The sequence below is a fragment of the Erinaceus europaeus genome, chromosome 13 (assembly GCF_950295315.1).
Source record: "Erinaceus europaeus chromosome 13, mEriEur2.1, whole genome shotgun sequence".
In the NCBI taxonomy this organism is placed as follows: Eukaryota; Metazoa; Chordata; class Mammalia; order Eulipotyphla; family Erinaceidae; genus Erinaceus; species Erinaceus europaeus.
Window position 1 is genome coordinate 12193305 of NC_080174.1, and position 12944 is coordinate 12206248.

General features: G+C 43.1%; 1 protein-coding gene across 1 annotated transcript in view; it reads right to left on the bottom strand.

The window, feature by feature from the left end:
- AKAP12 (A-kinase anchoring protein 12) overlaps positions 1-12944 on the bottom strand; it is a 100639-nt gene that overhangs the window by 67341 nt on the left and 20354 nt on the right. The window lies entirely within an intron of this gene.

A 12944-nucleotide genomic window follows, 5' to 3' on the forward strand; every position in this document is an offset into this window, starting at 1 on the left:
TCTCTCTTCCTCTCTCATTAAATTAAAATATTTTTCTAAAGGAAGACTTTCATGTCTATAGCCCCAAAGTCACAGGATCAATCCCCAGCACTGCCAGAAGCCAGAGCCAAGCAGTGTTCTGGTCTCTGTCTCTGTCTCTCTCTCTTTCATTCTCTGTGTCTATCTCATTCAAATAAATAGTTTCCAAGGTTTCATTTCTAAAATGAAAAACAAAATTTTTTTCTTTTTCATTTCAAACCTGAAGAATCTTCATTTCAGCTGAAGATTCTCCTGCAGGTGTGAAAATACAAATCAGGAATTCTTGGGAATACATTGTCTACTGACTGTAAGCAAAACAAATTATGGGCTATGTATATAACTGGCATACAGCTGGCTGTCAGGCTGACATCGAGTACATATGGCAGACAGAAACTCGTGAGGGATTATGGGTACGGGAGACTACTTAAGCAAGCCTCTGGTAGACGTTCACCCCTTTTTGCCTTTTGCCTTTTGCCTCTTCTTCACGGGCACCTGCTTGCCCTTCACTTGGTCTCCTCATCTTCTCCTGGGACCTGCACGATGCCATTTCTCTCAAGACCTACGCGTGCTGTAGCTGAACACTGGTGAACAAAGCTGTGGCCCCACACCACATGGCTGGCTGGACTGTCCCTCTTTGCTTATTTTACTACCACAGTTTCAATATACCTAATAAACTTTTGCTTGTATAAACCTCAAACGAAAGCCCCTAGTAGTTTTAATTTTTTCCTCTAAGGAATATTGAAGTATCTGTGATGGACCTCCTGAAAGTTACAGCAGTGAGCACTATTTACACCAGAAGACGGACTAGGAAGATTCAGATCTGCTCGAATGATCTGCAGGAAGCGAAACCCCAAGCCAGTTCATGAGAGCATGAGCAAATTCTGTGTCAGAGGACTGTGGCCTTGAAATCAAAACACCTATGTGCTTCATGGGCATCAAAAGCAGAGTAAGTGGTCCGAGCCCTGTGGAGGGAAGTCTGGAGAACTCTCAGAAGGTTAGAAGTGGACCTACCCTATGGCCCTGCATTTCCTCTCCTGGGGGTATATCCTAACACAGCACACCCATCCAAAAAGATCTGCGTGCACCTATGTTCATAGCATCACAATTTGTAATAGCCAAAACCTGGAAGCAACCCAAGTGTCCAACAATAGATGAGTGGCTGAGCAAGTTCTGGTCTATATACACAATGAAACACTACTCAGTAAGAATGATGAGTTCACCTTCCTTATCTCATCTTAGATGGAGTTTGAAGGAATCATATTAAGTGAGATAAGCCAGAAAGAGAAGGATGAATATGGGATGATCTTACTGGTAGACAGAAGTTGAAAAATAAGAACAGAAGGGAAAACACAAAGCAGAACTTGGACTGAATTTGGTGTATTGCAGTAAAACAAAGGACTCTGGGAGGAGTGGGGTGACGGTTTCAAGTCCTGGTGCATGATGGTGGAAGAGGAACTAAGTTGGGGGTGAGAATGTTTTTTTAATATTTATTTATTTATTCACTTTTGTTGCCCTTGTTATTTTATTGTTGTTGTTATTATTGTTGTTGGATAGGACAGAGAGAAATGGAGAGAGGAGGGGAAGACAGAGAGGGGGAGAGAAAGATAGACACCTGCAGACCGGCTTCACTGCTTGTGAAGTGACTCCCCTGCAGATAGGGAGCCAGGAGCTCGAACCGGGATCCTTACGCTGGTCCTTGTGCTTTGTGCCACCTGCGCTTACCCGCTGCGCTACTGCCTGACTCCCGGTGAGAATGTTTTGCAGAAAACTGAGAAATTTTTATTTTACCATTCAGTTTGTATTCTGTCTCCGCAGCTGGTGGGTGCTCATTAAAAGAAACTTCTACCTTAAAAAAAAACAAACTGAGAAATTTGACGCAAGTACCAACTACTGTATTTTACTGTCAACAGCAAACCACTAATCCCCCCAGTAAAAATTAATAATAATAAAGCAATGTAATCTGGGACTTCACATCCTGGACCACCATAAATACCATATGTGGGAGGCTCCCAAGTTAAGCCACTAACCTTAGGGGAGTGACAGACTAGAGCTTCAAAGTGGTGTCTTGAGTATACAGTCCAGGCTTTTCTGCTGGGCCACAGAGCCCTAAGTGAACAGAGTTAACACAGACATAAAGCCACTCCTGGCAGAGAGCAAGGGAGGGCTCACTGAAAACAACTAAAGCCAAATGGAATATAGCCTTTAAATGGCCCGGAAGCCTAATGGCTACACTATTCAGAAAAGCCAAATGGAAATGTTTTAAGCTAAATACACACAGCAAAACCATATATGCCTGAACCTTGAAAATACCTCACTTGGCTAGCGCACCTGTTTTGCCATGCAAGTGACACACGCTTGAACCCTGCTTCCACTGCAGTGGAGAAGACCTTGATGCTACAATCTCTCAGTCTCTCTCTGTCTCTCTCTCTCTGGAAAAGTCAGACAAGAGCAATGAAGCCCCAGTTATGAAAAAAGGAATGGGGGCTGGGTGGTGGCACACTTGGTTGAGCACATGTGCTACAATGTGCAAGGATCCAGGTTCAAGCCCCCAGTCCCCACCTGCAGGGGGGAAGCTTGATAAGTGATGAAGCAGTAATGCAGGTCTCTCTCTCTCTCCTCCTTCTACTCTAATCCTCTTCCCTCTCAATCTCTCTGTCCTATCAAATTTAATAAATATATATTTTAAAAAAGAAAAATGTGTAGTCCTATGATTTCATAAACTATAGTTTAAATTGACTTAACTAAACAAATTCAAATTTAAAAGTCATATGCTCAAACCGGAGGTGTTGAGGGAGTTATATAAAGTATCTAATAATTTAAGAAAGGGAGACACAAAGGCAAACTATGAAACATTGGTGCTTACAGGAGTCCACTTTGAGATTTTCTAGAACATTTCCTCTACTGGATTGCTGAGAAGCAAGTCCAAAGAGAATGCTCCTTAATAAAAACCAACTAAAATATTCCCAGCATCCAAGTTACAGTTGTGTTTTCTTCTTTATCTCTATTATTATCTTTATTTATTTATTGGATAGAGACATCCAGAGATTGAGGGGGAAGGGAGTGATAGAGAAAAGGAGAGACAGAGAGACACCTGTAGCACTGCTTCACCACTCACAAAGCCTTCCCCATGCAGGTGGGGGCCAGGGGCTTGAACCTGGGTCCTTGTACATTGTAACATGTGTGCTCAAGCAGGTGGGTCACCACCCAACTCCTCTATCTCTACTTTTATACTTCAGTCCCCTACACCACCATAAACTAGAGCTGAGCAAAAAAAAAAAAAAAAAAAAAAAGTTAAGATTAGGGTTAAAGTTAAGTTTAGGTTAAAAAAAAGTTAAGTGGTCTAGGAGGAGGCACAGTGGATGGGGTGTTGGGCTCTCAAGTGTGAGGTCTCAAATTCAATCCCCGGCAGCACATGTACCAGAGTGATGTCTGGTTCTTCCTCTCTCCTCCTATCTTTCTCATAAATAAATATATAAATCTTTAAAAGTAAATAAATCTTGGGGGTCGAGCGGTGGTGCAGCAGGTTAATCGCACATGGTGCAAAGCGCATGCAAGGACTGGCACAGGGATCTCAGTTCAAGCCCCCGCTTCCAGCCTGCAGGGGGGTCGCTTCACAGTCGGTGAAACAGGCCTATAGGAGTTTTTATCTTTCTCTTCTCTGTCTCCCCCTCCTCTCTCGATTTATCTCTGTTCTATCCAACAACAATGACAGCAACAACAGTAATAATAACAACAACAATAAAGATAACGATAAACAAGGGCAACAAAGGGGAACAAATAGCCTCCAGGAGCAGTGAGTGGATTCATCGTGCAGGCACTGAGCCCCAGCAATAACCCTGGAGACTAAATAAATAAATAAATAAATCTTTAAAAATAGATATTTAAGAAGATATATTTAGAAACGTTAAGATTAGGGAGTTGGGTGGTAGCACAGCAGGTCAAGCGCACATGGCGCAAAGCGCAAGGACAGGCTTAAAGATAGGAGTTGGGCTCCCCACCTACAGGGGAGCCGCTTCACAAGCGGTGAAGCAGGTCTGCAGGGGTCTATCTTTCCCTCCCCCTCTCTGTCTTTTCCTCCTCTCTTGATTTCTCGATGTCCTATCCAATAACAACAACAATAATAACCACAACAATGATTTAAAAGAAAAAAAGAAACCAGGGCAACAAAATAGCCTCCAGGAGCAGTGGGTTCGTAGTGCCGGCACCGAGCCCCAGCAATAAGCCTAGAGGCAAAACAAAAAGTTAAGATTAGGGTTCTGGGGGCTGGGGAGATATCTTAAACTTACAGCAAAAAAAAAAATTGCATGCTTTAGGCTCCAGAGATCTCAGGTTCAATCCTTGGCACCACCCATACATGGTGGAGCTGAGCAACGCTTCAGCTTCTCATTCTCTGTCTCAAAAATAATTAAAAGAGGGCTGAGCGCTGGAGCACCTGGTTGAGCACACACATCACAATGTGCTAGGACTGTGGCTCATGTTCCCAGTCCCCAACTGCAGGAGGGAAACTTCACTAGTAGAGCAGGGGTGCAGATGTTTCTCTCTTTTTTTAAAAAAAATATTTATTTATTTATTTATTTATTCCCTTTTGTTGCCCTTATTGTAGTTATTATTGTTGTTACTGATGTCGTTGTTGGATAGGACAGAGAGAAATGGAGAGAGGAGGGGAAGACGGGGGGGGGGGGGAGATAGACACCTGCAGACCTGCTTCACTGCTTGTAAAGTGACTGCCCTGCAGGTGGGGAGCAGGGGGCTCAAACTGGGATCCTTAACGCTGGTCCTTGTGCTTTGCGTCACCTGAGCTTAACCCGCTGCGCTAACACCTGACTCCCTGCAGATGTTTCTCTTTCTCTCTCCCTCTCTAGCTCCCTTTCCCCTCTTAACTTCTCTCTATACAATTAATTAATTAAAGACATAAAAACGTATTTTTTAAAAACTAGGGTACAGGTCACTGGATATATCACAGTAATGGCATTCAGCGTTTGTTCTCAATTCCAAATTTACTGTAACCATTTAATGTTTCATGGAAAGAACTTTAGAACCTAAAACAATGTATTTTGAAGCTTCTTAGGGCTCTGTGTTCAAAATAATTATGTTTATATACAAAACATCTGCCTGGACCAGTTAGCTGATCAGTGATGGTTAGACCAAGGAACACAAATGGTTGGTAATGCCTTCTTTTTTTTTTAACTTTTAAAAAAAATTTATTTATTTATTCCCTTTTGTTGCCCTTATTGTTTTATTGTTGCAGTTATTGATGTCGTCATTGTTGGATAGGACAGACAGAAATGGAGAGAGGAGGGGAGACAGAGAGGGGGAGAGAAAGACAGACACCTGCAGACCTGCTTCACCACCTGTGAAGCGACTCCCTTGCAGGTGGGGAGCCGGGGGCTCGAATCGGGATCCTTATGCCGGTCCTTTTGCACTTTGCGCCACCTGCGCTTAACCCATCTAGCTACAGCCCGACTGCTGGCAATGTCTTTTATTAATAATTCTGTTTAGGGGCTGGGAGAGAGCTTACTTGGTAGATCACCTGCCGTAATTACATATGTGCTTGGTTCAGGGTTCAAACCCTGGCACCACATGAGGCCACCTTGGACAGCTCTAGGACAAAACTATATGGATGATAAGGCAGTGCTGTGGTGTCTCTTTTCTCAGTATCTCTCTAAATAAAAAATGGGCAGAGATTCAGGTCTGGGACATAGTGCCAGACATGCATGGAACTTGGGTTCATTCCACAGCATTAAGATAGAAAAAATTAGAAGGTCAATTGGTCCAACCCCTCTAGAGAGCAGTCTAGAGAACTCTCAGAAGGCTAGAAATGCACCTTTTCTATGACCCTGCAATTCCTCTCCTGGGGATATGTCCTAAGGAACCCAACACACCCATCCAAAAAGATCTGTGTAGACCTATGTTCATAGCAGCACAATTTGTAATAGCTCAAACTTGGAGGCAACCCAGCTTGATAAGTATCACAACAGTCACAAGAGATCAGTGACTAAGAAAGTTGTGGTCTACATACACAATGGAATATCTACTCAGTAAGATATTATGAGTTCATCTTCCTTACCTCATCTTGGATGGAACTTTGCAGGGAGGTTGTGGGGATGTGGTGGAGCCTGGCAGAGCTTGACCTGAGAGGTGAGCTCTCTTGGTAAGTCTCTCTCTCTCTATGGAGGGGTTGAGCAAAAAGGGGACTCATGAACCTCAAAAGGTTGGCAGCCAAGTAAGTCTTCCCTTCCCCACAAAAACATCCTGCATCTTCCAGTTGGAGCCTGACATTCCTTAAAGACTTAAGTCTGCTCCACCCTGCTACTATGGCCCGTCCCTTTATTATCTACATATCAGTCTTCTGCTTTGTCTTACAAATGACTAAAGGTCTCCTTCCTATATCCCCGCAGGGTATTGCTAATCCTGCCAGTTGAACCCCTAGCAACAGTTGCTACCATTCCGGACCCCCTTTTGCCTTTCTCCACTCCCTTCCTAACCATATGTGGTATTGTCAAGCCACTTCCGTTTCTGTCTTGTCTCTTCCATGTCCCGATCTGGAGAGGGTAGGCATGCAGACCGGGAGGCGGACACCGGCCATCGAGGTTGGCACCAAGTGGCTTAACCAGGTGTGCTAGCACCCGACTCTGAGGCACTCAAATGAATAAATATTTGTATTGCTTTGCCGCCATAAGCTTAGTTCCTGGGTCATCTCTCCCTCTCACGACACTAGCCCAACAGAGTTTGAAGGAATCATGTCAAATGAGGTAAGCCAGAAAGAGAAGGATGAATACAGGATGATCTTACTGATAGACAGAAGTTGAAAAATAAGAACAGATGGGAAAACACAAAGCACTTGGACTGGAGCTGGTGTACTGCACCAGAGTAAAGGCCTCTAGGGAGGGTTGGGGGAGGCTTTCAGGACCTGGTGCATGATGGCAGAGGAGGACCTAGGCTGGGGGTGAGAGTGCTTTGCAGGCATCTATGATGGTGAGAGGAGAGATTTTCCCCACGTGACGACAACTGTACTTACTGTAAACTGTGTATCTCCCCACTAGAAAGGAAAACAAAAAAGATGCTGTCTAAGCAGCTCTCTTTCATTATTTACAATTTTTCTCATATATGTATTAGCTGATTTTTTTTTTTAATACTATCAACGAGCTATTTCTGTCCTGCAGAGATGTTAAGCAACCTCACGGAGCCAGTCTAGATCTCTTAAAAGACAGACAGCAGGAAGACTGAGTGGGCGTGGCTGTGTGGGCTGAACAGAGACAGCCCTCCTGGGCCCTAGTGCTGGAGTGGGAAGTACAAATGCACAACTTGGCAGGTGGAAGAATCATTCGCAGGTGAGCCAGCTGAGACAGATGGCAGGAAAGAAAAGAAAAAAAAAAAAACGAACTAAAAACCTGTACGCCTTCCAGCAATGACATCATCAGATAAGACTGCCTGTTTTTCGCATGCAAATCTCAAAATCCATACAGAGGGCATAAAGTGTTCTGATTTTTTTTTAAAGATTTTATTTATTTATTTGTTTTTATTATTTGTTTTTTAAAATATTTATTTATTTCCTTTTTGTTGCCCTTGTTTTTATTGTAGTTATTATTGATGTTCTTGTTGGAGAGGATAGAGAGAAATGGAGAGAGGAGGGGAAGACAGAGAGGGGGAGAGAAAGACACCTGTAGACCTGCTTCACTGCCTGTGAAGCGACTCCCCTGCAGGTGGGGAGCCAGGGACTCGAACTGGGATCCTTATGCTGGTCCTTGTGCTTTGCGCCACGTGTGCTTAACCTGCTGTGCTACCGCCCAACTCCCTTATTTATTTATTAATGAGAAAGATAGCAGAGAAAGAACCAGACATCACTCTGGTACATGTGCTGCCAGGAATTGAACTCAGGACCTCATGCTTGAGAGTCTAGTGCCTTAACCACTGTGCCACCTCCCGGACCACTGTTACGATTTTTTTTTTAATGCTTCTTTTTTTATCTTTTCTTTTTTTTTCTTTTTTTTTCCTTGCTTTCTTTTTCTCTCTCTTCCTTCCTTCCTTTTTTCTTTCTTTTTTACTCATTGGATAGAGACAGAGACAAATTGAGAGAGGAGGGGGAGACAGAGGAGAGAGAAAGATAGACACCTGCAGACCTGCTTCACCTCATGGCCTGCTCATGAAGTGTCCCCTCCCCCACCACCACTGCAGGCAGAGAGCAGGGGCTGGAATTTGGGTTCTTGTGCAGAGAAACCTATGTGCTCAGCTGGGTGCACTACCACCCCGGCCCTGTTAGTGATTCACTGTTCTGTTTTGTTCTGCCACTAGTGTTATCACTGGGTCTTGGTGATTCCACCACTCCCGGCAGCTCCCCACCCTCCACAGAGACATAAATAAGGGCCAGGTGGTGGTGCCTTTGGCTGAGTGCACATATTATAAAGCGCAAGGACCCAGGTCCCCACCTGCAGGTGGAAGCTTTACAAGTGATGAAGCAGGGCTGCAAGTGTCTCTCTCATTCTCTATCTCCCCCTTCCCTCTTGATGTCTCTCTCTATATCCAATAATAATAAATAAGCAAAATATTTTTTTAATTTTTAAAAAATGGGTGGGGGTAGATAGCATCATGGTTATGCTAAGAGATTTCGTGACTGAGGCTCCAAAGTCCCAGGTTCAGTCCCCCACACCACCATAAACCAAAGCTGAGCAGTGTTCTGGTAAAAATAAATAAAATAAATTAACTAATTTAAAAAGAGAGAGAGAGAGAGAGAAGTGGAGAGAAGGAAAGAAAGATCAAGAGAGACACCGGTAGCACTGCTTCACCACTCGTGAAAGTTCCTTCCTGCAGGTAGGGTAGAGACCTGAACCCAGGTCCTTGGACATGGTAATGTCCGGCCTACTGGGTGTGTCTCAGCCAGACCCCCTAACATCTTATACAATAAACTGTGAGAATTCTTCCATTCTGAGTGTTTCCCAGTTGTTCTGTGTATCATCTCCTGGGAGGGTGAACTCATTTTCAACTTTCCTTTTTTTTTTTAATTTTATCTATTTTCCCTTTTGTTGCCCTTGTTGTTTTTTACTGTTGTTGTAGTTATTATTATTGTTGTGATTGATGTCGTCGTTGTTAGATAGGACAGAGAGAAATAGAGGAGGGGAAGACAGGGGAGAGAAAGACAGACACCTGCAGACCTGCTTCACCACCTGTGAAGTGACTCCCTGCAGGTGGGGAGCTGGGGGCTTGAACCTTACACTAGTCCTTGCACTTTGCCCCTTGTGTGCTTAACCCACTGCAACACCGTATGCATGTGTGTGTATGAATATATATATATAGACAAAGATATAAAAAATAAAAGACAGAAGAATGGAAGAACATGTGATGTTGGAATGGAGAATGACAGATGAGAATATCACCGTTCCTCTTAACCCCCATTGTGACTCAGGCTGACATCAACGGTTTGGCAACAGATTAATGAACACCAATCCTTCACAAGAAGCCCTGGAGAAGATTTCACTTTTCTAATGAAAAGACCTAGTCAGAGACCTTCATCAAGTCATTGGACCCAGCATTCCCTACGGTGGGGCAATCAGGTGTTTAGGACTCTAGCATGATGTCACAGTTGATATATAGCATCTCCCAGGTTCTCTCTCTCTCTCTCTCAGTGTGTGTGTGTGTGTGTGTGTGTGTCTGTCTGTCTGTCTGTCTGTCTCCTCCTCCCCTCCAAATTTCTCTCTGTTTTATCAAATAAAAGGAAAGGAAAAATAGAAGAAAGGAGAAAACATTGACCAGGGGGAATATCCTGAAGCTCTAAGCCCCAGTGATAACCCTAGTGGCAATAAAATACAGAAATAAATAAAGATACAGATAAGAAAAGGAAAAAGAACCTAGCAAAACATGGCTTGTGAATCTTCCAGAAATAACTGTCTTTCTGTAGTTGATGAGAAACATACTTAACCAGCAGAAATTCTCACCACCACCACCCCTCCTCCTCATGGAAATTCTATTAAGTCAGAACTGTATGAGCCATTTTTCAGAAGTCAGGAAAGTATGTGCTTTGATTGCCAAGGGTACACAGCACACAGTGCTCACTGGACTTCATGGTGGGTTCTGTCAAACACACATCCGTTTTGGGAGACATCTTTGGTCTTTAACACTCACCTGAAGGAGAATGCCAGAGCATCAGTTCACTGCAAACACAGTGGATCAACCTCCTTAGTCACTAGGCACATGCAAATCAAAACCATCATGAGAGAGCACACCACACCCATAAGGGTGACTACAGTGAAAAAGACAGAGACAAGTGTTGATAGGGAGGATACAGAGGAACTGGAATGCTCAACCACTGTTGGTGAGGAAGGAAGATGGTTCAGACTGTTCCTTAAAAAGCTCAGCACAGGGGGCTAGGCGGTGGCGCAGTGGATCAAGCGCACACAGCGGTAAGGAACCTGAAGCTGTCTGTCTTTCTCTCTGCTTCTCAGTCTTCCCCTCCTCTCTCGATTTCTCTCTATCCTATCCAACAACGACAGCAACAACAACAGCAATAAACAACGAGGACAACAAAAGGAAAAAAAAGCCTTCAAGAGCAGTGGATTCATAGTGCAGGCACAGGGTCCCAGTGATAACCCTGGAGGCAAAAAAAAAAAATGGGTGGGTGTATAGCATAATGGTTATGCAAAGAGATTTTCATGTCTGAGGCTCTCAAGTCCCAGGTTCAACCCCCCAAACCACCATAAGCCAGAGCTGAGTAGTGCTCTGGTTAAAATAAATCAAAATAAAATAATCTCAGCACAGAATTAGTGTAGAACCCAGTAATTCAACTTTAGGTTAATTTCCAGAGAAAAGACAACATGCAAGTACATGTGCATGTGCACTAATGTTTATAGCAGCAGAGTGCACAATACCCAAAAGGCAGAAACAATTCAAATATCTGGAGCCAGGTGGTGGCGTATCTGGTTAAACTCACACATTATAATTCAACTATCCATTAACTGATATGCAGTAGATAGACATAATATGGGATAAATCCATACAGTGTAATATTCCTCTGCAAAAAAAACAAAAAGTACAGACAAGCCATGATGAATACTCAGAATAGGCAAACCTTCAAAGAGATCGTAACTCCTGGTTACTCAGCATCAAGAGGCAAGGAAAGGGGATTGAAAATAGTCTAACATTATTGTGATAACTATACTAGGAATGTGCTAAGCAAACAAGCAAACACCAGTTGCATTCTTAGTCCATTATATAGTATGTGGATGATATGATTTATTTACATATTTAAATTAACATCCGGATTATTGCTGGGGCTCCCTGCTGGCACTACAAATCCACTACTTCCTGTGGTTATTTTTTTCTTTCTTTTTTCTTTTTTTTTCTCTTTCTATTTTATTTGATAGGATGGAGAGAAATTGAGAGGGGAGGAGGAGAAGCTAGAGAGGGAGGGAGAAAGAAAAAGACTTGCTGACTTGCTTCAACATTTGTGAAGCATCCCCCATTCAGGTGGGGAGTTTGGTGTGTGGGGGTGGGTGGGTGGGGGAGTGAATGATATCTTAATAAAGGAATCCTTTAAAAGCCTAGAACCATTAATACTCCTTCAGCAAATGTGAGGGTTGAGAGAGGAAATAGATCCAAGGGGAAGGTCCCCATAGATCCCCTCTGTGGTAAATATATATGCAATATTTCCTATCAGTTACAAACAAAGATCTACAATCCTGCCTGAGCAGCAGTAAAATGTCACAACAAATCAGAGTTAAGTAGCATTGATTCCTAAAGGAAATAAAATACATTCTTTAATTATGAAAACCTCCTCAGATGTCTTGGCAAGTTACGACAGAAATAGGCTCCTATCCCACTGAATTGGGAAGGAAAGATGAACGAGGACAACAAACAAGTCTAAAGTGATCTTGGGAGAAAGGCTGACCTAAATAGTATGTATTTTAGGAAGGACAGTGAAAATTGAAAAAAAAAAAAAATCTTAAAATTCGATACCACTGTGGCACTATCACCCAACTTGGAATGGAAACAGATAACTAAGAAGCTACAACAGTCTCCAGAAAAAGACAGCTAGTTATCCAGTGAAGTGGTAGGAGGTCCAAGTTCGATTCCAGAGAGTGCATGTGCCAGAGTGATGCTCTGGCTCTCTCTAGCAATGTCTCTCTTATTAGTATTTTTAATTTCAAAAAAGACATTTAAATCTAAGAAGGTCCTTTTGTATTATCTAAACTCAAAAGGACAGTGAGAGGGAGAAAGAACCACAGCATCAATCTGACACATGAGATGCTGGGGATTGAACCCTGGGCCTCATATGAGTCTGGCATCTATCCACTATGCAACATCCTACCTCTCTGGCTTTGCATGAAAAAAAAAAAAAGCTAATTTTTTCATTTATTTGTTTTTTATTTTAGATAGAAATACAGAAATAGAGAGATAGAGAGATAGAGAGGGGGCCAGGTGGTAGTGCGCCTGGTTAAGCACTCACATTACAGTGCACAAGGACCCAGGTTCAAGCCTATGGTCTCCACCTGCAGGGGGAAAGTTTCACAAGTGGTGAAGCAGGGCTGCAGGTGTCTCTGTCTCTCTCCTTTTCTATCTCCCCTACCCCTCAATTTCTGTTTCTATCTTTTCTTTTTTTTTTTAATTTTATTTAATTATTAATTAGAAGGGTGACCTCATCAGTGTGTCCCAGAGTCTCACCTCTCTAGAGTCCTACCCCACCAGGGAAAGATAGAAATAGGCTTGGGGTGTGGGTTGGCCTGCCAATGCCCATGTCCAGTGGAGAAGCAACGACAGAAGCCAGAACTCACACTTTATGCACCCTATAAAGAATTTTGGTCTATACTCCCAGAGGGATAAATATTAGGGAAAATAAACCAGATGGCTCTAAACCTCCCATTCCACCAGGACCCAAATCATCTGTCACCAGGAATCTTGTTTTTATATTATCAATGAAAAGGAAGCAAATCTGGAAA